Genomic DNA, 26,123 nt, shown 5'->3' on the forward strand with positions numbered 1-26,123 from the left:
AATTCATCCAGAGAAAACAAGAAAACGAACGGATCTCCCTTTCATAACTCATAAAATAATGGAGAATTCTACTGTACACGCACACATACGCGCGCGTATTATTTTCGAGGCCGGCCTCGAAAAGGTTAAGAGGTCAATCCATCAGCTCGAACGTATAGTCTGACAGAAAGGAGAGAAAATCGGGATAGAGAAACTGTGGGCGAGCGCGCAACTTTGGAGCGTGGTGGGTTTTTATGGGGTCGTGAAAACGTTCCGCGATACTCCGGTATGCGGCCTGCTCCACGCATTCCGCGCCGTCATTCACCCGCTCAACGCGCTCAAGGCCCCGGAGAACTATGAGAAATATTACAAAAGAGTCGGAACAGCGACACGGGGTAGCCGACGATCCGCTGGGAAACGCGCCCTCGCGGGGGAAGAGGAGGATGGGGAAAAAGCGGCGAGAGACGCTTGGGAACCCGAAACGATCCTCCGCCCGTAAAATCGAATTACTCTTTCGTTTTACTCTGGACAACTATCCGACAACGATTCGCGGGGATCTCGAGTGGCTGCAGGTTAAATCCTATGGAAATTTGTGCGGGCAGTAAAAGCGGCAGCGATGCTGGCCGGCTTTGATTCCCGATACAGAAGATGAAGAGCGTGGAAAACGTTCCTTCCTGCCAATCTTCCTCGCGAACTTGAACTCCTGGAGAATTGGACGGTTTACGGCGTTGCGCGTGAATTACCCGGTTTTTTCTTCGGATTTTTATCAAAGGCGTGAGTTTGGCGTCGAGCCAAACTGTTTCTTTTCAGTTGTCTCTGGCGAGAAGAGGAGGAGATTGGACCGAATTGACAATTTATTCAAGAACAGTTTTAATCTTAGGACGAGTGAAAAATGAATTTTATATATATCATCACAAACAAGTCGTACAACGATACATTAACTCGTTACGCGCTGCGTCCCTCGTAGACGCCCAATTTCAAGCTAATTCCACCGTAATCGCGTCCATTCATCCATTACCACGATCCCCATCCACTTTACCAATCAACGATTTGTCACGAACACCGCATTTCCTCGAAATGATTTCAAGAATTCAACTTCAGGCTCAATATCACCTTCCTCCCCCTCGAGTTCTCACGTAATTCGTCACCAGACGAATCGGTCCCGCGTTATTCAACGAAACCCGAACGAAGAACACACACAGAGGAAGACACACAGAGAGGACAAAACCTGACCTCACCCTCGCCAGAAAATTACGCGGTCTCACGCCGGTTACGTTGTTCGAGGAGTCTCCTCGCGTTGCGTGTGCATCGAACACACGTATGTACGGAGGAGGGGTGGAAAAAGCAACCCTCTCGACTCGTGAGACGCACGCAACGCGGCCCGTTGCCAGGTGGACTCATCGAATCCGGGGACTTGCTCAAAGGGGTGAGAAGGATAGGGAAGAATAAAGGGAAGAAGTGGAGCGAGAGAGGAGAGGAGAGGAGAAACGCTGCTCGCCGAGCGCCGAGGCACACTGGGGCCGGCCAGCAACTTTTGAACCGGAAGGAAACCGGACTGACCAGACTGCCGGGCGCCGTTTCGTTTCACCCTTCTTGCTCGCGAGCCGTCGACCTTCTTACCGATTCGTACAGATACGTGCCGCTTCGTTTAACGGATCGGATCCCGTGGCTATTTTATCCTCCGAAATCATAAATCTCGTCAAACCCTGGTTGACGTTTTCCTGGCTAAGGGGAGGGGGAGATGGGATGGAAGGGAGCTGAAATCGTGATGGACTTTTGACTTGGACTTGGTCGGGGGGTTCGTTTCTCCCTCTCCCTCTCTCTTTCTCTCTTTCTGAGAATTGTAACATATAATAAAAATTTTGTATAACACATTTACATAACGGTTTCGGACTTACTGAGACGTAAATTTAAGTTTTAACAAAAAGGATAATAATTTCACGTGTTAATTAACCGAACTATCTTCTCACACTCGAGGAGGCCTCCTTAAGAGACGTCGTCAAGCATCGTCCAACCCAACCCACTCGAGTCTCTGACTGAGAGATGTGCACTAATCCCGTGCAACAATCCCGAGCAACGAACGAGTTGTCGAGAGAGAAAAAGAGAAAGAGAGAAATCTCCTCTCCCATTGTATCCTCCCCGATTCTCGGAATCTGCGTGTCCACGGTTATGAAGATCATCCTGATCTTTCCAGAGATCCAACGTATAATGAGGATAGGACAGAGAGAGAGGGAGAGAATGGGCAAAAAAGGAGTGGAAAATTCGGTGGAATCGCGTTGATTGTGTACGTCAGGTAGCCCGGCCTGGTGGTGGAATTGTTGGGCACCAGCAGGTGCTGGCCATAGGTATTCAAAGTAAAATATTGTTCTTACGTCCTCGTGGCTGTGAGCACCGCAGACGTCGAAGGATCTCACCAGGTCTTTGTCTAGGACCAGCCAGAGTATTTTTACGTTCTGAGGACACCCATCTCTCTCTCCCCTCCCTCTCTCTTCCTCTAAGCCTTTCATTCTTCTCTGGGGGAACCTTCCTTCTTTTCCATCTACCTGTTCGCCCAGTTTCTCTGTCGTTGCTGGTGCCGAGATCCACGAAAAACCATCACACGGGACAGGTAACCACCATTAGTTGTTTCAGTGTTTCTCTTTATCTCTCTCTCTTTCTCTTTCTTTCTTTCTTTCTTTCTCTCCCCGCCGGTTCGAGAATATTTCGTAAGACTGTTTACTTTAAGGATCGTCTTCTTCTCGATCGGAAGAAACGGCGAAGTGGTGGTAACAGAGGAATAGTTCAAATGACGTGAGGATCGAGGTATTGTCTAGCTTGGAGATTTTTTCTCTTAATCGTGTTTGTACTCATCGGAATTTGGATTCTGTATATCTGATTGAGTTTCTAAATAATTTTCGACTTAAACTTTGTTTACCGATGAATTGTAAATACTAACATTTCAACCGAGAAAATTATAACATTTTATTGAAAATAATGATCATGATTGATTATAAATATCTCATCAAATTCTCTTCTTACAACTCTTACACTCCTACAAACATTTGTAGCCGACCATCTGTACTTCTCCGTGGAAGAAAATCTGTGAGAAAGTCGAAAGGGGCCACGTCGGCGATCATTCGAGGATAATTGAAGGAGATGGAAGGAGGATGGAAGATGAAGGAAGAGGCGATCGAGAGGGGCGGGCAGGATGCGCGAATGTTGTTTAAGGTCTAGACAAAGTGTAGGACCCCCGAATTAGTAGGGGCCGCCGCGCGTTCTACGGTAATTAACGAAATTAGCCGCAATTAGAGAGTGCTCGACGTGTCTCTCTCTCTCTCTTTCTTTCTCTCCTGGAACAAGGACGAGGGGACCTTGTCGAAAGATCGAGAAGTCTTGGGAGACGACGTCCTCGAGTTTACGCCAAGCCTTAATGACTAACCGCATCGGCCGAAAAACTATCTAAGCACGAAACTATGGGAACTTTTGAAAGGTCCGCGATTACCATGCCCATGTCGAAGGGAAGAGAAAAGAAAAAAAGGGAAACAGAAGGAGAAAAGGAAGGGCATTGATCTTAGAGACGATTAGAGATCGAGAGTATTATCGCGAGCAGAGGTTCAAATTTGATGATTTTCAAACTGGGAGAGTTTCGTTCCAAATGTTTCGTTTGGAACGAATGGCATTTAAGAAATCGATTGAGAAGAAAAGAAACGATTCTCTTATTATTGTTTAATTTGTCAAAATACTCCATATTCCAAAATTGTGTTAGGTAATCAGAAAGACGATGATTCTTGATTTAAAAATGAACCGAAAATAGAATGATAAGATAGAATAATTTGTGGCTTTATTTTTAAGAAAATTAAATTCAAAAAATTCATTAAATATTCATTCCGTCTATTTCTATTTTATTACCAACAATTTCCTTAGAAATCAGGATATCATAAACTGGAATAAATAGAATTAATATTATTCGTAGAAATTATTTCGAATATAAACAACAAAATTGTTGAACAGAAAATTCGATTATAATTGGAAAAGTGTACGTATTTTTTCGAGGCTGATTTAAATTTTCAATCGTTTCGAACGAGAGAAGAGAAAGCGCGGTTACACCGAGTTACGGCATCCTGGAAACGAAGCTGTCTATTCGCTCTGATTCTTATTAGAATTTTGTACTATTATTTTCTTCGCGTTGGTCGATAATGGAGGAAACGGATGGAGGAGAATCGATATTAAATGTGTTTTGTAAGCTATGCTAATTGGAGTGCAACTCCAATTGTTGCAACGGATTTGTCGAACTATTATTATAGAAATAGTTTCATTTGGCGTAAAAATCTTCTCGTTGATGCAACTTTTATTATCTATCATATTTGCAAAAAAAGAAAAGAAGGGGGAAAAAAGAAGCTACATTACGTATCATTTTGACAGAATTTTATGAACGTGGAGATATTTACAGAAGAAGAGAAAAGGGAGAGAAAGAAATACATTTCCTTTGAATTGAATTAAAAATCGTTCGAACCAAAAAAAATACGCAATTACGTATTCCTCCATAAATAGAGAAAGGGAGGAAAAAAATTGATTTCATTTCGAACGAGGATCGTGCCAATGGCTAGAAACAGGGCCCTGATTGATTGGATCGTTCGGTCGGCGAGCTTGATGAGATCATTCTTGCTACGATCAACCTCGTAAACGTCATCGACCAGCTACAGTGATATATGTATATATATATATATATTTTTAGTGCGATTGTAGAAACGCAGTAGATAAAATACGACGCGAATAATTCCGTTTATATGACGGTGGCTAGTATGTAGTATCGATTTAATTGGAGTTTTTCCATGGGACAAAGCGATAAATTATAAAGGTGCAGGATATCGAGCTGCATAAAATAGCTAGACTTTTAATGAGCTGACATTTTCAAGATATTCCCTTTGCTCGAGTTGCAATCTCATTCTTACTTATTACTTTTCCTCAAATCGTTTCCATATCGTTATTTGTTTAAGATTATCAAGATCTCCGATTAATTAGAAACAATTTTTATCTGTGTAAAAAAATCGTTTTATGTTACTTAATTTTATCTTAAAAAGAAACGTTAAAACAAATGTTAGAAGCCGCGAATGAATTTTTAACACTCAGTCGCTAGTATTTCTTAGTTAATACGCCATAAATTTCAGAAGTAAAAATCCTAACGAGCATCGAACCGAGGAAATAATTATCAGCTCCTATCTATTTTTACGTAGCACAATATAAAAGGAACAAGAAATTCGTGAACGTCTTGTTTCCCAGTATTCCGATATCCAGATCGATCTCGATTAAGATCAAGAAATTATTATTAGCCTGTACCGATAAAGCAACGTACTTCTTCAAGAAGTACATACGCAAAAGAAAATCCATAAACAACATCTCCTTCCTCGACCACCAACTTCTTCTCCTCCCAAACCCACCCACACTCCCCGCACTTCGATATCATATCAAGATGATCTCAGCATCGAACCGCGTTGCCAAGAGAGAGATTCGACGATCTCCAAGGCCGGGCGTAGACAGGTTCCAGCAACCTGTTAACCATGAGTAGCATCGTCGAATGACACCGCAACCTAACCAGGAAAGCGGAAAGCAGCGCGGAGAAGAAGAGGGGCGAGCGGTCTGTCCGAGAGACCCCCAACAGAACGCACCTGCTCCTCCAAACGGCCGGCCGTGAATACCCGAAAAACTGCCGGTGAAACTGTCGATACAATGCGCCACCCGCCACCGGTTGACCATTGTCCGCCCATTGAACGGAGCTGCGAACAACGCGCCCTCGTGTCGCGCGCTCGAAACACTCCATGCTATTATTCGCAACCATGCAATTCCTAATTCCCTTCTAACCGGCGGGCACCGTACCTAGACAGGCTCCACGTACCTGACGGGTATTCTTCAAAGGTATCCACAGTTATTTATTACCTTTGTTTACGTGTCACGCCCACAATTAACGTAGATTTGTCCTCCGCCAGCCCCGGGCTTGTCAGACCATTTCAACAGGATCTCTCGCTTTCCCCCACCCCCTCTATCCCTTCTCCTCGTGGAACACGTGCTCGCAACGCCGAATTGAACTGTGCAGGTCAGGCTCTTCCTGCACGATTTCGCGGCCGGATGACGATTTATCTGGGTCATGGCCTTGAATTTTTTTTCTTTTTTTTCTTTTTTTCTTCAGTTATTGCTTCAGTTAGTGGAAAGTGGGATTTTGAGAATGGGTCTTTAAGGCGATTGAGGTTCGATCGTTCGAATTGTTTGAAGGGATTGTTGAGGAATTTTTGGAAAGTTTTTGATATATTCGTGAGATATACGATCGTTTTTTGTTCGGGTCGAGTTAAATTAGATTGGGGTGTAATTTGGTTAATAATTTGGTTTTGAATGGAGAATGGTTAAGTCGTTTAAATTGGCGATTTTTAGATCTCTACTTTTAGGTGCTTTTTCTTATTTAATTATGCTGCGAAAAATATGATGGAACCATTGTTTTTTTTTAATTAGTTTTTCGAAATATTTTACTTCTTTTTTACTTTTCTTATTTAATGGTAATGCGAACTTTTAATTTAACAACTATGCTTTTAGATTTAATAATTTTTGCTGAAAAGAATTATTTTATCTAGATTAACTTCGATCAACGATCAATGAGAAATCCAATTACTTAAAGAATAATCTATTTAAGAGTTTGATTCAATTATAATTATTAATTAATAACATGTTAACATATATATGATATCAATTAGAATACAATAATAATTAAAATAAAATTATTTCATCTAAAAATTTTTTGTGTTTTACTACATTTTCAATAGATTAAACGTAAAAATAATTGATTCATTGATACAATCTACAATTTGTATATAACTAATCATACTATAATTAATTAAAATATTAAACGACCAATTATATTCATAAATATTTTTAACATTATCAATCTATCTATTATTAAGCAATTTCATTTTACCTTTTCTCTCTCAATATTTTATTTAATTTTCCAACCCATAGAAAATATTTTTGACAAAAATTTATTGCAAATAAAATATTAAATTTTAACTGGCAAAATTGTTTAAATCTCCTACTTTGGACAATATTCAATTCTAATAATCACAATTATCTCAAACTCTTAAAAACTAAAGATTCTTTTCGCCTCGTCATTAAAATAAAACTTAAACATTAATATTCTTCATCGATATTTTCCTTTTTCAGTTTCAGAATTTTCCTCAAAGAAAAAGAAGAAAAGAAAAACGAACTTCGCCCCAACATGCAAATTTCGACGCTGGCCGGCCAATTTTACGATCGTACCCATGAACTACACACACACACATGCCACGGTTTAATATCTCCTTACGTGGATCCGCGTGCACTATTATAGTTTATGCGTTCGATCTGTAAACAGGATTACCGCGGCCCCGCTGTAACTATACGTACACGTTCCTTTGAACCATTATTATCTTACGCTCGATGCACGTCGCGGCATTAAATCGTGGTACACCTGATCGGAGTTTTACCCTTCCCTACTCGGGTAAAGCGGCGAAGCGCGGGAATAAAACGAGGCGGAGACGTGTCTATTACTACGTCGAAACGTATATCCCTCGTAAAATTGTTTGCCGAACAACGAACGAGCTTCGTGACGGGATGAAAGTTTGCCTTCCATCCGGGAAGGAAGGGATCAATTAAATCAACAAATCGTTACCGATCGGGGAATCGGTCGAGTTGTCACCTTTTTTTTTTTTTTTAGCATGCTCGTTATTTTAAATATAAGTGCACAGAGGTAGAGATCGATTAGAAGAATCGTTTCGTCGTTGCATTCGAAGATTTTTCTTTTTGGGGGGATGATATTTAAATATAAGGATATGTGTATAATAATTTTTAATTCTTCTCTGCTTTATATTTTCCTTTGAATTGAAAAATTATTTATTAATTTTTATTTTTTTTTTTTGAGAATAATGAAAAGTTCTTGTAAAAGATTAACACGAAATATTAATTATATTATTCCTAATACTCACTCGAAATTGTCAAATTACGAAAAAGTAATTTAAATCATCGAATTATAGTAATTGCAATAATACAATAACAAATAATTTCCATGCATTAACCGACAAAAGATTTTATTACTCTTCGTTCGAACAATTAAAGTATCTTTTCGAAGGAGTTTTCATTTCTACTTATAAATATTTTAATAAATATTCTAGAATTTTTGAAAAGATTTTTCCACAAAAGAATTAAAATCTAAATCTTTTTTGCTCAATTAAAACTCAACTCTCGGTTTCACCACGCTTGAAGATATTATTATGGAAATACAATTTCTACACGATGGAGATACAAATCGCGTTTCGAAAATCTACCAATCTTTGGTTGATTTCTGCTAGCCTAATGACAGGCACATCGAGAGTGTAAGAACGGACGCGCGTTTGTGGAAATGATTTCCAGTTTCACGGTCGGTATGCAAATTCGAGGAGTATCCGTGCGAGGCGTTCGAGGGTAATTCACGGACAGGAATAACACCTCGAGCGCGGACATTGAAAGCGAGCGGTCCGCGAACAATTCGCTATTTGCATTTCTCCGGCCAGCTCGCGAGGTGGCCACCACCTTATGTGCGTGTGTACGTGCGGGACGGGACAAAAGAAGAGGGAAGAAAAATGTGGCGGAAACACAAACGGGGAGAGACACGTTTGCCTCTGTTCCCCCGTGAAAGGGGTTGAAGACTTGAGAACCAGGGGATGAGAATTGTTTCTCAGAAGAGGAGACAACTGTTCGTATTGCAAGCTCTTTATTTTCTCTTCTCTCTCTCTCTCTCTTTTTCTCTGGACAGTTGGACACATGCATATCTAATTTGAATTAAGTTGATGCATGTGAAATTTTTGAAACTGAACTCTGAGAATAGAACTTTTTGAATTTATTTGAATTAATTATTGCATATGTTGCGTTGCATAAATTGTATCAATTGTGTCTATATTGTGGTATAATTAATTTTCCATTTTATTTATCTACTTTTTACTTTGTGTTGATAAAGCGGGTATTAAAAAATGGAGAGTTATCTGACTCTTTTTGACGAAGAAGTAGAAGAGAATAATTTCTCGTGAAATATAAAGAAAGTAAAAAATAATAAATAATGTAATTTTGTAGCGTAAATGTAAAAAGAAGAAGCCAGATGAATGGCGAATATATTTCGAATGAAACTAAGTCATTCTATAATTATCGATCACTGAACGCGAATGAGAAAAATAAAGAAAATGGACAAATAAGATGTCTGCATACATCTTCTGTATATGCAGAAGCCAAGGAGAGTGAGAATAGACACTTTGTTATTTCAAGGAATTAAACGCGATAGATTAGATATAAAATTTTATCACATATTTATTTTTGCAATATTACAGATTATCACGTATTCATCAATGATATTTGAACATTTTTGCAAGAAATAAATTAGTACTTTTGGAAAAAAGAAATTAGGGAAGAGTTTAAAAAATATATTTATAATTGTACAAAATTTATCTTATCTATAAACTTATGATATTTCAATTTATATTTAAACTTTATCTCGAAAGAATTATATTTTTTGTGCAACTGCTTATTGATTTTTTTTTCCTTTTTGTATGGGAATACGTTAGCGATGGATGGATTAGGCCTATAATTTGTTCGATGAAACAAAAAAAAAGGGAGAAAGTAAAACAGTGAATTATTTGTGATTACCCATACGGTATTTTTCATGCTTATTTCGCCGTATATTCATGCTTACTTTAAATAATTAATAGAATACTGTCAGCGATATGGGACAAGAATAGTTTATAAAAATGTTGGTTTCTTAACCTGTAACTATGGCAATTCTGATATATCTCATTATACATTATTCAAATACGTATTTTTCTTTCTTTTTTTTTTTTCCAATTCCTTATTCGAAAAGTAAGAAATTGAGAAAAATTTTTGTTTCTCCAATTATTACATTTTGCATGCAAACATTTCCATCTTTCTTCTCGACATACTAAAACCAAATTTTCTACAAATTTTCGCCTTCGAAAATTCGAGACACTTCGAATCTCCATATTTCGATCGCATCCCTCTTCCCACCCATTGATCCTCAAATTGGATCGAGAATGCGTTGATCTTCGCGTGCCGATTCGGTGCTCGCATCAATGGCCACGTTGGATACGTGTCCAGAAACGCGGAGGTGAGCCGCACGGCTGCCAGTGAAACGCACATAAAAGCTGTAGATAAACGTAAGGGGGCATTGATCGTCCGTCGCTCCTCCATTCACGAAGTTGCCGGTTATGGCTATACTTATGTGCTTAGGTGCGCATACACCGACCCGTGTGTACACGTTCCCACACACGCGATGCGATTACTCACGTGTGCACGTGTGGTGTACGTGTGTTATCACCAACACGGTCGAAAGCGAGTCTTGCCATGCGTGGTCACGGCACACGTACACGTGCACACGATGGAATGGTTTCGGGGTCGGGAGAATAGCCCTGACCTTCCTCAAGTCCCCGCTCGTATGTCGCGATAAAACGAAAGCGCGATGACGTCACTGGTCCCAGCGTCACGATAGACGAGAGAGGCTTCGATTCCTTTGTTTGCAGATTGGAGAGAAATTCGAAATAGGATTTGACAATAATGGGTGTATCTTTGTTTCGAATGGATAAATATTATAGCAGAGTTCAATAAAATCATTAAGCAATAACGTTAAAGTAAACGATAACTTGTTCGAAATTATTTTTCTATCTTTTAATATATTCATTTTATTAGAGATCAGAAGATTATTTTTCGTATGATTATACGATTTGTTCCTCGCTCTTTCTGTTTTATTTTCTGTTTAATAATTAAGGAGTAACGAGTAAGTAATTTAACGAATAATTTAAAACAGTTTTTACTTAAGAAAATACAGAAATTAATAAGAGATAAATGAATGAAAATTTAAATTATAAAAGGTCTTAACTTTCTTGATCAGAGTAAATTCCCTTAAATTAACTAATCCTTACAATCTACTTAAAATTCCCTAATGCAACTTTGTTTATTAATACAAGTTGAAAAAGCAAAAAAAAAAAAAAAAAGGAATAGAGAAATAACATTATATCGGTTCTTTATCCACTACCTTTACACAAACCTGGCCAAGATTGTCCTAGCTTTGAGATCACAGTAAATTCCTGTGAGCCGATTACGATGGCCAGGTAGAAATGGCAGGCGTGAAGTTTCGATCGTGTGGTCCTGAACCGGTCTCTAGGTGTCTGAGTGTCAGGTAACCAATGCAGTAAAATGGAATTACTCGAGTACGTGGAGAATAGAAGGAAGGTGTGACGGAAAAAGGAAGAAACACATCTCTCGCCTCTCGTTAACGGCATTCGGATTTGCCTCTAATTTAAAAACCTCTCGTGATTCTTATTGAAAAAGAGGAAGTTGAAAAATAAAAAAAAAAAAAAGAAACAAAAAAAAACAGTATGGAAGAAAGGTTAAGAGAGAGAAGGAGGCAGAGGAAATAACGACGAAGGTGCTTGCAATCCGATTAACAGGAAACGGTTAAGTGATTAAAAAGAGCGTCTATGGCAATTGTAAAAGCAATAAGAATAAAAAGGATGTTTATGAAATCATGAGCCACTTTTAAGGATATGCACGTAGTTACTTTGGAACGGTAAATTTAAATATTTGTTGATTTTGAAAAGGAAGGATTAGATTATCTTAATAAAACGTTTAAAAATGAATCGAATAATTGTTAAGTTAGACTATTATACATTAAAATTGGCTTAATTTTTAAATCCTTAAAAATCATCGTATGTTTCGAATGATATTTTTTGAACGTATATGACATTCTCAAAGATACCGACCGTTGAAGCGCTACACTAGCGCCACTTTTATCCAAGTATACGCGTGTCCAACTAGACGTAACCATAAACGTGGACGCACGGTATATAGACGAAAAACGAAAGAAAATAAAGAAAAAGAGGTGGGGGAAGAATTCGTTCGCTGGTAAGGGAAGGGAGATCGATCGATAACGGGGAGAAGGGGGATCGCTCCGTCTAATAATAATGGAGAAATTTCGTTCGAATGAAAGGAGGAACGCGAGGCAAGTGAAGAGGCATGTAGATCGGCGATTCCCCGTGCCAGAAACGTTTCGTGATGAACGTGGCGAGGCATCGATAATCGCTCGCGTGCCACGAAGGCGCGAAGGACGTAACAGATACAAGCTCGATACGGTGTACTACAGGCCGATCGCCTCGATAAGGTAATTACTAAATGCTAATATAAAGAGCCGTGTCTATTTGTACTTTGCGTACAATTCTTCGCGCGCGCCGTTCTCTTCGCTGATTTAGAGGGAGGCAGTGCGTGGGCGGATCTCGATATTGGCGCGAAAATTAGTTTCCATGTAATACGAGAGGAGATGATTTGAGAAGAGACGTTGAGATTAATAAGGCATATATTGTGTTTGTGCGAGAATTAATATGTTATTGAAAATGATTGATGGATTTTGGTAATTGAAAGTGAAGGGAGAAAATAAATGTAAATGATAGAATTCTTTTCTTTATACACATATATATTTTTCCTTTGTTCTTGAAATTTTGTTTTCCCTCTAACAATTAAATTATACTTTTATTTTTTTCTACCTTATATATTTTAAACCCATCAATCAAAACTCGTTTTAAATAGATATTTGCAGAATAAAAATTTTTAATTCTGCAAATAATAACTAACTAAAAAAACTTCTTTTTTAATTCTCTTTTCAATGTTTCAATGCATTAAAACGTATCCAAAATTCAAAATTTTCCATCAACCAATCTCTCTCACCGCAACACCCATACTCACCCGACCGTTCTCTCCTCTGTTCGCAAATTCCACAGTCTCTCCCTCTCTCCCCCCTCTCTCTGGTGTCTCTGCGGTTGTCGAACGATATCCTCGACAACGGAGGCCACTAAATATTACGAATGCCGGGGCAAACTTTAAATTAAACGACGGTTCAAGCCCAGATTAGCCACCGTGCAATGCATAAATACGTTCAGTTGGGCCCCGGCCCCTATGTAACTCCGGGACTTACGAGCGCCGTCTGTCCCGAAAAACACGTCCCTTATCGTCCTGGTATCTCGTGCAATGCCGATGTTACATGTTACATATCGAGTGTCATTAAGTGTGATTATATTACCCCGCCTGTTCGCATGTACCATGGTGAACGAGAGGAACGAAAGAATAAGAGAGAGAGAGAGAGAGAGAGAGAGAGAAATGGAAAAACAGAACGAAAGAATGGGACAGAAAGAGAAAGAAGAAAAAGAAGAGGAAGGAGAAAAGGAGGAGAAAGGTTGGAAGTGTATAAGTGCGAGAGGGAACAAGAGGAAGAGGTTTTCGTGGCATGCAGGGGGAGGGGGGAGGAGGGCAGAGAAGCCGCTTTTACGTCGATACGTAATTTATTGCCATATCCGATATTAAAGTATCGTGGATAAGACGAAGGGATTGGCAGAAGGTCTACCTGCGAGTTTCTTCCCTTTCTTCTCGGCCGCGAGGACGCCACGCGTGTGGGAGTTCCTTTCTGCACCACTTTTCTGTCCGCTCCTTTATATCTTTCCCTTGCGAATTTACGAATTCTCTTTACGAATTTAGCTATTGTTTCGAGATTCGACGTTTTGGATTTTGCATTAAGTTTCACGTTTTTGATCGTGGAAATTCGTCGTTTGATAGAACGATAAATATATATATATTTGATTCTTTAAAGGAATATTTATTGGACGTGATTATATATACGATGATTTTTATTATCGAGTTTACAATTCATTAGTGATGAATAGTCTCGTAATTTTATCTATTTTACACATCATTTTATGAAACTTTAAATTAGATAAAAATTTTAAAAATTCAAAATCACGATTATTATATATATCATTAATTCTAGCATTAATTTATCAAATACGTGAATCTTTATATAAGACACGAATTAAATTTCTATTCTGTAGAATCTGTGATTGATGACGAGTATTTGGTACGAGAAACGGATGGATATTCAATCTGGCAACGAATGGAAGCACGATTTAATGTTAAACGGTTGCTTAATTCTGTGCAGGACGCGAGAGGTATCATCCTCTATTGTGCTACATTATTTTTCGCCGAAAGTGGTGTCGTTTGTCGTTGTCTGGACGAAGACTTGTTTACGCGAGTGGATAACACGCGTGCCTTTTTATCAGGATCGTCATTTGTATGGATAAATTTCGACAGACGTAAGAGAATATTTCCGCTAAACGATTCTATCGGCAAGAAGACTAAATTACATCGTATAAACGAAATCAAATTCCGTAATAATTTTCTAACATAAAAATATTTAATGGAAGCAATTCAATATACACAATAATTATATACGTATCAACAAATAACATCAATAGTAATAATAAAAATTTATAACAAAGGATCTGTCAAAAATTTCTCCCCTAAAAAAATATAAAGAAAAAGTAACAATTTTCTCTGTATAACAGATAAGGCACCGGATGAAACGAAAAATCGTAATACCCCTTAATTTGATGGCGCCATGGACGAACGTTCCACCCTAGGTAAAACCGACAAACCGGTGGCCCAGCCGTCCCCCGTAATTTTTTAATTACGGGGCCACGTCTCTCAGTCACTCAGCTCCGGTGACTTGCAACCGGTGTCTAGAATCCACTCCCTAATTTTTAATAACACCTAGCGCCGGGAAGATAGAGAAAGAGAGAGAGAGAGAGAAAGAGAGAGCCGGTAATAAGTTTGTAGGCGGTCCTCCGGGTGGGTTTCGAGCCAGGGGCGAGCTTCCTCTGGTCGAGGAAAGGAGAGGGAACTACCGGAAAACATTGGTAGCGGTCGACGAAAATCTATTTCGTGGTGGATGGGATCAAATTAAGAAGGAATTATTCGGCCGTCCAAATCGTTCGAGGCTTTATGGTTTTTTGATTTGAAATTTTTATTTATCTGTGATTCGAAAAATTATTCGTATTATTGAGAAACGATATAGTGTTAAATAATTATTCTCGGGTATAAATGATAAATGAATTGTGGAGATACAAGGGTTAAATAAGGATTCGAGAGTTTGATCTGGCGAATAAAAGTTTCGACAGAAATTCAGAAATAACGTATTGCTTAATTTGAATATTAAAATTACTTATGTGATTAAACAGTTTAGTTTAATGCAACTACGTTATTGAATTCTGAACATCGAATACGAATGATTATATTTAAAAAAAATTTTTCAAGATGAGCGAAGAGCAAAAATTCGATATCAACATCTGTACATACATATTTAGGCATGTCGCGATGAACTATTAAAATTACATATCCCACGGAAAATATTCCTCATTTATACGCAATATTCACATCGCTCAATCGATTTTCTCGTTGAAATATTCATTTCATCACACAACGTTTCTTCGAATTACGATCAAGCACAGTTGTTATTACAGTCTTATTTGGTTAGACAGAGTTCCATGAAAATAATATTCAGATATATCACGTATGAAATATTTATTCGATTCAAATATATAAAAATACCCAGAATATTAAAGGAATATATAAGGAATATAACTCCCCCTGATTGATCACTTGGTTACAAAATTCCCTGGATCCGAAAAATGTCGAAATTGTTCGAAAAAATTCGAAATGGGATCGTTTTCTCGAAAACCTGATACAATTTCAAATGCAAAATAAAAGCCGGATGGAAGAGACGCGAGGGTAAAAATGAGCAAGAATTCGGGCGTTTCTCGAGTCAACGTCATCCCGATGGATAGGAAGCAACGACAGCCGGCCGAGCAATACGCGGGTTTTATTATGCGCGCGATCCGCGCGCGCCTTCTAACCGGGGCTTATGAATAAATATCGCGATTTCCGTCGGCGGAGAGATCGAGGGAGCCTGGCATCGACGGTGCGCCAACAGGACGGATCGATAAAAATTCGTCTCGTACACCGAGCCGCCATAAATATTCCAATAAAGGTCGGCCGTGCGTCGTCGGACCGCCTTGAGAACGTTTCGTCTCTGTCCCTATATTCAATGTTGGATGTGGTCGGTTTAAGTCGCGTGAAACGCGAGAAAAATTTCCCGGGATATTCTTTCCTTTCTTTCTTCTCTCTTTTTTTCGGTCTCGACTCGGAATCGACATTTCTAATAATCTAATCGTCGGGTCGAAGATTCGAATTTTGAATGACGTTCTTCCTGATAACTTATTTATCGTTATTTCGCGCGAGAATATTTTCTGGTGAATAATTTGTAAAATATTTTAATTTGGAGTTGTGTGTTGCTGTAGTTGGATTAAAAATATACATAAATTTGAACAGTACCTTTGGTAAGTAGTGTCGTCGATTTAACGGAAAGTAGAAACTTTAAATTTGGTATTAAAGTGGGCCGTTTTCGCTTGCATGACCTGAAACTGAAACAAGACGTATTTAAATTCAATATGCCAATAGCAGTGTTGAGATTTTAAAATGCGCTTTCTTTTTTATTTTTTTCTTTGTATCATAAATTAATTGTAATCACGTCTGAACAAGATTTGCGTTAAATTTTATTCACTTTTTCAATCGAATTCAAATAAAATTAAATAAATTGGACTCCTTCTTACAGGAACGATTGATTGATAACTTTTTCCAAATATCTAATTACACAGCCTGAAAATACACGAAGCAATAACGACGAATTTTTTCAAAATTTCTCTTATAAATATTAAATTATTTATTCTTTTAATCGTAATCGCAAGAATCTAGAAATAAAAAAATAAACCTCTAAAATTCCCGATTTCAATGTCGAGAAGAAATTCCGAATAAAATAATATAAAATTTAAAAAATTAAATTCTCGAAATCTGGAAAATCTTTTCTTTCGTCCCTCCATCGCGGTCGAAAACATGGAAAGGGTCGAGTGCGATGATATCCGTCGACATTTTCGATTACGCAACGATGGATCGTTTCGAAAATCGTTCGATGATCGCTATCGTATCCAACTGACCATTCAATTTAAATATTTAACGGGGAAGGGAATTATATAGCGGTCCATTATTCTCGACGATGCTGTGCGCGCGCGCGAGCTATCGGCCATTATTATTAATGTTACTATTTACCATCGGTGCTGGCGCAATTGTCATCACGCCAGACAGTACGCGGCACTAATTACCGTCACGGCAGCCTATTGTTCCACTTAAAGTTGATTGTTATCGTTACGCAAATTGCAGCCAATGCGGTGCGCGCCAGTAATGATTTCGCACCGATATCAATTCCGCCGTGTCTCTGTGTAGGAGCTCGTAAATGTACGGTATAAATCTCGCTCAAAAGTTGTGGGATAACTTTTATATATATATATATTCACAAATCTACTTCTTTCTTATTTTACTTTCTATACCAAGGATAAACATTTGATGAACACGTCATTTATATTTAACAATATCGAATTATAAGATTCAAAGATGATCTTAATTAAACACGTATGCCAATTTAAAATAATCGGACGGTCAAACTCTTTTTTTTATCGATTTTTGAACACGAGTGTACGTATATGATATACACAGAGTGATAATTTTTCTTATTGTTAACGACATTCCGATCGTTAATAAGCGGGGCGGAATAGTTTTCCATTAGCGGCGGACAGCGAATAAATGACCGACTACGTAATCGGACAAAATAATCGCCGGCTAATGTCTTGATAGATTGACGCGATCGATCGAGGTCGATGCGCCGCTGCCTGCCGGCTCCACGAGAATTTGCAAGTCGAGTTTTGCGAAATTCCCTCGAACGAGGGCGACGGGGGGTGGGTTGTCGCTGGGGGCTAAGAGGGATGGGACGAGAATTTGATAGTTTAGCGCTCGAATTTCGAGACGGTTTTTATCTCGATTTCGAGAATTGGCGATGGTGGGACGATGTATCGAGAAGCGTATAAATTGAAAGGTCATGAGGAAAATGACGGATTGTCACGCAATGTGTGAAATTATTAAATTGAGAATTTTTGTTTCCTGTTTTGTGCACAAAGGAATGTGTGATATTTGAAAATATGATATTGTAGTAATTAAATGATACGTGCTGTGATTATTTATATTTAATCTTTTATAAATGTTTTAATTTAGTGAATATTGTATAACTTGAATTCGTAATTTTTTATACCGATAATATACTTAAATAGAAATTATCGAGTGTTGAAAGTGCGAAGATTTTGATAAAACGAATCAAAGTTTTGAAATGATCTTTGTAATTACTTACATAAGAAAAATTTTAGAATGAGATAAAATAAAACTCTATCGTCTATCGTAAAAGTAAGATATTTCTGGGGAAAAAATTATACAATTAGACTACATTCGAATTATACAATTCGAAGAATAGAAACAATGCAAAATTAAATTTTTACGTATATACGTTCAAATTTTTGAGACACTTTTCTTCGTTCTATCCAATTAATAAACAATGACGAGAAATCGTATCCACGTAAGAACAAGTTAAAAAAGAGGGAGGGGAGGGAACACACTTTCACCCCGTCTGAATCTAATCAGTTTCGCAAAACAGAGTTTTTGCCCCGTCGTAAAATCAAGAACAAAGATTCTTCGTTCGACAGATATACAGATCCTTTGAAGTAACGCGGCGTTTTAAGATAAAATTCCGTCGCGGCTTCGATCGTAATTATCCGGCCGGTGTTTATAAATCACCATGGATCAATTAATGCATTGAAAGAGGGGTTGGAGAGGGAGGGAGGGGGGAGAGGGAGCGAGATAGGAGGAGGGAGAGGAAAAAAAAAGGGGGCCAGCAAAGGTAGAAAGCATGCGCCGTTTTATAATACAGTCCGCGATCTTAAATCAACGTCCTTTCCTTGGCCGGAGATAAATCTTGCGCGGTCGAGTTCTCGACCTAAGAAATATAAATACGATTGTGCATAGAAACGGGGCGTTTTGTCGCTCGAAGCGCGGGGAACGGTCCTCGCGATTTCACTTCGCGTCCTGGAAACATTTTATCTTTATACCTGTGATGGAATCGAAATTCCGAAGAAATTTTTGTTCCTTTTCTTCCCTTTTTTTTTTACGATAGATTTGCGTAATTTTTTGGATCGTAATTTGTAGAAATTTACGAAGTTTTAGAGCACTTTTGTAACGTTTCGGAGGATTGAATTCGGTAGAATATTCACTTTTTATTTTACGTGGATAGTGATAATATTCAGTGGAAGGTCCATTTATTTGAAATAAGAATATCTTTATTTTTGGAAAATGATGTTAATTGAATAATTAATAAAATGAAATTCTTTTCTAGTATTTATACCGTATATATTTGAACTTTTTAATATTCTTCTTTTTTTTTAAAGCAAACTTTTAAACGTAAAAACAGATTTAATTAAGAGTTAATTTATAAAAATACTTTATTCAATTTTATACCAATTATAGAAAAATCAAATTCTAATAAAACAATCTTCTTCAACCCATCCTATACAAAACCTTGACACGAATCACACTTTCACTTTACATCTTCCCATCGACGTAATCAATTATATTTCCAACAATATTCTACCGTTGATATTCTACCAAGATTTCCATTAAATTTATAATAATAAAATAATTTCGCAAATTTTTTAACGATAATATAACAAAAAGAATACAGTATGGTAATCAGTCCAAAAGGAAGGTTGATGACGAATTTCTCAAGAAGGGAAGCGTCTGCGACGAGCGCTGCAACGCGAGTGGACGCCTCCAACTCGGACAGCGTCTCTTATTAGCCGCTAAGGCGTCGCGACGCCCTGGTTGCAGAAAAATCCGCGAGATGGGGACGCCCGTAAAGCTGGACGCCACGAGACACGAGGAGGGATTGCAGGCCCGATCTCTTCTCTTTTCTTTTCTTTTTCCTCCACCCCATTCAATTTTATTCATCCTCGTCGGATATTCATCGTGTCCAGACGTGTAAATGACAATTTTTCGATTCATCGATATCTCTCCACATTCTAAACAAATATTTTCTAACTTCTCTCGACTCGAAGTACGATATATTCAATTCGTCGCAAAGATGTTACAATTTAAGTTAAAAAACAGAAAAAAAGATACCACCGAAATATTTTTTAAAACCATCGATATCTCCAATAACTCCAACAAGAAATATCGCTTATTACACGACCTAATAAAAATTCCTTACGAGCCCCAAAAATCCGAGCCGCACGAAGAATCCGAGGAACGCAACAGTGCCGTGCCATCCACCCTCGCCACCACCAAAATTTTCCTCCTCCCCTGCAGCAAGCCTGTTGACGCTTCGCGCGCGAAAGAGAGAGAGAGAGAGAGAAACAGAAACAGAGAAAGAGAGAGAGAGAGAAACGGTCGTTCCCATTCCCGGTTCCTTCCCCCGATGGCGCAACAGAAATATCGACTCAAGTTTTAACATACACCTCCTCGTATGGCCGCCCAGAGTGCATCTGGGCTGTCGTCATGGGAATATAAAAGGGAGCTGCAGCGATAGACAGGAAGGAGGAAGGTGGAAGGAGGAACGGGGGGGTCGGAGGGATAACAAGGGACCGGGCCTTGGATGGGATGAGTCTAAGATAGGGAAGGGAGGGAGGTAGGCAGGGGAGGTTTGGAAAGGAAAGGAGAGAGAGAGAAAGATCTCGAAGGAGAGATGCTTGTCACCTCCTACATCTTACACCTCCGCGAGAGCTTCGGATCCCGCGCTCTACATACGCCTCCCTTTTCTGCATCCCTCGGCTCCCTTCGCTCCACCCTCGTGCGCCGCTTCCGCGTCGTCTTCTCTGCTAACCGTCCACTCCCCCCTTCTCCCTCCCTTGGAGGGTAGAGGCGCGGAGGGAGGAGGGGAAGCGTGGAGAAAAAGGTGGCCGAGGCGAAGGAGGGGATGCGCTTCGAGCATAGTTAACTAGCTGAATCTGAATCAATACTTACTTTCGCCCCCCTCCTCAACCGACCATCCTTTCTCTCTCTCTCTCTCTCTCTTCTCTCTTCACCTTCCTTCCTCCACCTTCCTTTTTTAGAAAGGACTTTCGGGCCTCCATCCCTCACCACCTAGAGACCACCACCCCATTACCATCCGCGTTACTGTCTCTCCACGCGTCTCTCCTCCCTTCCTCCCCGCTCACCCGATCCCTCGTCCTCCTCCCTCTAACTCCTCCTCCCTCCGCTCACGTTAGTCGCGACTCCTTCCAATCCTTATCGGCAGCAGCCCCTTTTCCTCCCTTTAAGACCGGCGTTTCTCCGTAGTCGCGACGTTTGATCAGCCGAATTCACGCTTCCGCGATCGTAGATCTCGTTTGCGAGGATCTCGCGGCCGGGCACAGCCGAGCGGAAGATCGGATCGTTCTCTCGGCCGTGCGAATTTTTTTTTTTTTCGTTTCGTTCGTAGATAGATCGCTCGTTAATTTTGGGAAGGGATCCTTGACGAAGTTTTCGTTTGCGGCGGATCGTGATTTTCTTTTTTTCTTTTTTGAAATTGAATTAGATTCTTAAGAAAGGTATTGATTATTAGGGGAGAGTACTTATAATTTTAAAATACTTAGGTATTGGTGATTATGATAGGAAAAGTTTTGATTCGTTTCCATGCGATGATATTTCGTTCTTATGTATGTATAAAATTGAATGATGTTATAATAATTGTAACAAGTTTGTATATCAAATTTATTTGTGAAATTTCGAGCTTATTTCGTAATTTACAACTTGTAAAATTTCATTGATGAAAATTAATGGAATAACGAACGAAGAAAGTTTTTGTTACTCCTCGTCCAATAAGTAATCTTGTTTATACGATGTTAATGTTATAATTTATTTCTGAATAAAAATTTAATCAACATACACTTTCGTCATTTCTTTAAAATCGTCACTTAAATATGAAACATTATATTTCGTATCGAACGTCTTAAATTCACAAAACACACATTGTGATAATAATTACGAACAATAAGAATAGTATTCGGCGAAAGATCATTCGTTTTTCCCTTGGCAAGATAAAAAAGAAACATTTGCATAAAGAAATACCACGTAACTAGAGGAAGAACAGACCGAAGGCAATTCTGATCTCGGTCTAGCTACTTTAAAATTCGAGTCTTCTCCCGTGGCATCACGATCTACTGGGCTATGCCACGACTCGAGGACCGATTCGAGGGGTTGTTTCCCTCTGACGACCTACAGTCATCCCCTCCTCTAGTTTTACGACACCGTTCCACCACAACGCTCTTAAAACGCGGAGCTTATCTCTTAAGTAAAAAGTACAGGAAATCCTGGCTTCGTGCAGATTCCACTTCTCACGGTGGACCAAACCAAATTTAATTTCTGTAGTATCCGCGTCCGTATGCAATTTATATACATCTTGCCTTTGGGGGTTTGTTGACAAACGTTTCACGAAAACCAGACCGTTCGAGCGTGAATGTTTCACCGAAGATTCGATATCGAATGGAAGATTTCATCGAATGGTTTGCCGATTGAAATGTAAGTTTTTTCTTCTTTTCTCTTGCGCATGTATTCGAATCGATGTACGTATATTGCGATAGGTTAATTTTATTTTATTTTGTCCTTCGTATTAAATTTTCGTTCTCCTTATAAGAAAAATTCATGAAAATAAAAACTTTACGAATTAAAAAACAGATACATTAATTGCATTTGTATTACATTTGAAAGTATAATTCTCAATTAGATACGATTTAATTAACTGTATTACAGGAGAAGAAATACGTATCGTGATTATTTAACACGCATATTCAACACATCGCATTTTTTTGAATTTGAATCAAAACAAACTCAGAAATTGCTATTCAAAAATGCCTTTAATTTTGCTTCAGCATTGGCTCTGACAAAGACAGAAAAAAATATAGTAACGCAAATTCTTATATTTCAAGAATCTGGAGGAAACGAAGAAGAATCTTTCCAATTCTTGCAAAAACAAAAACCGAAGAAAGAAAAACCAAAATCTGCCAATCAAAGCAAACCGAAACTCTCGCAAATCCGTTCGCTAAAACGTTCATATTTGCTTGCTCGTTGGAACACGCGGGGAGTGACGGGAACGTCGAAATTCGTAGGTGAGATTACGAGTCGAGACGTCGTTCATCGTCTGCCTCGTCCCGCGCCCCCGGCCCCCGCAAAAATCCTCCATAATCCGTACCACGAGATGTTCTTTTATCCCTCGTCGCGGGTATTATAATTCCACTGGCTGGCTAATTGTGTTGCGTGGGTGTGAATATGGTTTATAGTTCGGCGGAAAAGCTGGCCGTGGGCCAGGCAAACGAGCTCACGTGACGTCACGCGACGGAAATACCCGAGCGGGCTAATTAGGCGAGGCACCTCTCCTCTTACGCTCGAATGCAAGCGGAACCCATGCGTCGCGACGTTCTTGCAACAACGTGACTGGAGACGCTGCGTAAGTGAAGCACGTATCGCGTGTCTGAGGTTGAGAGAGAGACAGAGAGAGAGAGAGAGAGAGAGAGAGAAAAAAAATTGGATGGGAAATAATCTATTTTTTTTTTTGAGAGGAGATAAAAACGGAGTTGATGAGGATAGAGAGACAGGTTGATGATGAGGGGTGATTCTTGCTAAATCGAATAAGTTGATTCTTTTTTGGAGTTGTAAGGTTATTTAATATTGAAAATTTTTTAGGCTTGTTCTTTGCATTTGTGGAATTTTTGTATTGTGCGGTTTAAGGCATTGTTTCGATTATAAGAGAGGAAAGAGAATTGTTAACGAATATTTTAAAATTTTTAAAATTTTGGAAATTAATTGGAGGGATATATCTACAATTTTAAAAATACAACGATACCGTGTATATTATTAAATTTATTTTTATATTTATAAAAAAAGTATCTACTTCTTTTGATGAAAGGATTTAAATTGGAAAGGGTTAGTTACAGCAGATTTAAAAAGTTTTGTTACTTTAGTTTTCATAATGATAATATAAATAACAGTAAAATATTTAAAACCGGTTTGATCAATATTAATCCAGTAAGGATTAAAATTTGATACCTTCAATTTTTTTATCTTGTTACTTTAATTATTAAATTTCAAAGTTTAATTGATAAAATTTACCGCATTCTCCAATACTACAATATGTAATATAAGAAATATACATATTTATTTATTATTGACAAAAAATGATTATTTTCTAAAATAATGTTAAATAGATTGGAAAATTAATTAAATTTTTATAATAAATATTTCCTTTAAAAATTTTAATCCTGATAAATAATCATAGTCACAATCTTGAATATGTAGAATCCAGATAATAATCAGAAACTTATATACTTATAAATTTAGTTTAGCTCAATCTCGATTGATGATCAGAGTAAACAGAATTACTGCCTAGATTTTAAAAAAAGAATAAGATGATCAATAACCTGAATAAAATCGATTATAGTTTTGCTTTTAATTTAATTTAATCTCGTGGAATGAGATTTTACCGTATATTTTTAACTATTGCTTATTTCGGCGAAATTGTGTTCCGAAGATACGCAGTAATCTTCAAAGGCTATCCAACTTTAATTTCTAGAGAGCAGTTAACAGTTTCGAAGGCAGTGATGGTTGGCAGGTATTTATAGATTGCTTGATTGACGTTCGTTCTCGTTCCGAGATTCCCTTTGAGATTTTATTAAGACATGTTTATCGCGGAATTTCTAATGTTTATTACGATTGTTATATTTTAATGTTGATAAATTTTATTTGTGTTAACAAGAAACGTCGTGTACAACATCTCGACCAAGCCTTGCTTTTGGCATCGGAGTGAACGACGTAATTACGACCTCTCCTCCGGTACATTGTCATACAAGAACGTCTATTTATAAGATCCAATTGAATAATCTGTTAATGAGGAGAGAATCTTGGAAGAAACTTGTTTATACTTGTTTAAGATTCTATTTATATAAGATTTGAAGGCTTCTATTTATATTCCATTTTAGTTTCTGTATATGATAATTACACAAATATATTATACTTTCACGGATTTAATATATTTTAAATATTATTTATTAAGATAGGTTTATTATACGATTTTGGAAATATCGTTTGATACCGAAAATTTGTAAATTTTTAAATTCTTGGATTGGAACGATACGAAAAAGAAAAAAATGGTAAGTATATTTTTTATTCTTCGAACAATAAATAATTGAATCCAGGTATGAGGCAACTGCTATTAATGCATACCATTTCATTGTTACGAAATTAAATATGATTATAAATTTCTGACATATGGAATGCCTCAAATACAGCTCTCGCCGATTTTAATGAAATTTGGCAAGTTAGAAAAGCAAGATATAAATTGTATTGTGTGCAATTGCACAAACTAACTGTTCTAACTACGCCAACGTATTTATTAAACCGAGCATTCCGTTCCGTTAATATTCGATAAGCTAAATTTTCTCAAATTTTATATACACAATTTTTCTGAAATATATAGATCCGTTCAAACGTTATACAGTCAAATCTGTGATATATAAAATTTCAAAATTTAAGACTTTAATATTCTAATAATAACCGATATATAAACCCAATATATATATATATATATATATATATATATCCCACACCTAAATTTCAATAGCGCGTTGAAGAGATTTAAAAGAAAGAAACGTTTGCTATATCTGCGTCTGAACCTATGCCTAAAAACCGTTGACCCAAAAAACCACCACGCTATAAAAGACTCGAACGATTCGAAATGAAACGACCCATAACAGAGCGTGATCACAATCTCACGTGTCCTCTCACCAGGCTATAGAATACACGCGTGGGGTCCGCTTCCTGGTCGACGCCGATCGTGTCGCGTAGATCCTTAATTAACCAACGCCCAATCGCAATTCCGGCCGGCGGAATAAAGTGAATCGTTCGTTCGTCGCCTTCGTGCGCGATTAGAGGAGGCGAAGGGAGGGGCGGAGGGAAAAAAACGAGGAGAGAAACGAGGACGGAGGGGGAGAGACGGAGCAGAGAGGCCCACGCGTTTCATTTGCATCAGGAACGATGCACGCATCGGTTCCCCTCCCGGGCACAGAGCTGTGTAATTAGCGGCGCATAGCAATTAACCGAGGAGCGGCTCGCGCGCGCGCGCGCGAGCGAGCGAGCGAGGAAGAGAAGAGGCGAGGAGGTGGCGCGCGCGCGAGGACACCCGTTTCCTCGAACAATGTAAACCGGCGTGTAAACGGTGTAAACGCGAGGGGTGGGCAAGCGGGCGTGACTGCGTTAAGTCAAGTTAAGTCGAGGTTAACTCCCTTAATTACTCAGATTTAATCAGTGCCCCGGGCTACGTGTGCGTGTACACA

At 38.5% G+C, this 26,123-nt stretch overlaps 1 protein-coding gene across 8 annotated transcripts in view; it reads right to left on the bottom strand.

The window, feature by feature from the left end:
* LOC108000131 (zinc finger homeobox protein 4) overlaps nucleotides 1–26,123 on the bottom strand; it is a 420,790-nt gene that overhangs the window by 224,028 nt on the left and 170,639 nt on the right. For all 8 annotated transcript variants that reach the window (XM_062081638.1, XM_062081639.1, XM_062081645.1 and 5 more), the window contains one exon: nucleotides 16,225–16,313. The gene's annotated coding sequence lies outside the window, so the exon portion shown is untranslated. The remainder of the gene's footprint in view (nucleotides 1–16,224; nucleotides 16,314–26,123) is intronic.

Source organism: Apis cerana, linkage group LG11, assembly GCF_029169275.1.
Source record: "Apis cerana isolate GH-2021 linkage group LG11, AcerK_1.0, whole genome shotgun sequence".
In the NCBI taxonomy this organism is placed as follows: domain Eukaryota; kingdom Metazoa; phylum Arthropoda; class Insecta; order Hymenoptera; family Apidae; genus Apis; species Apis cerana.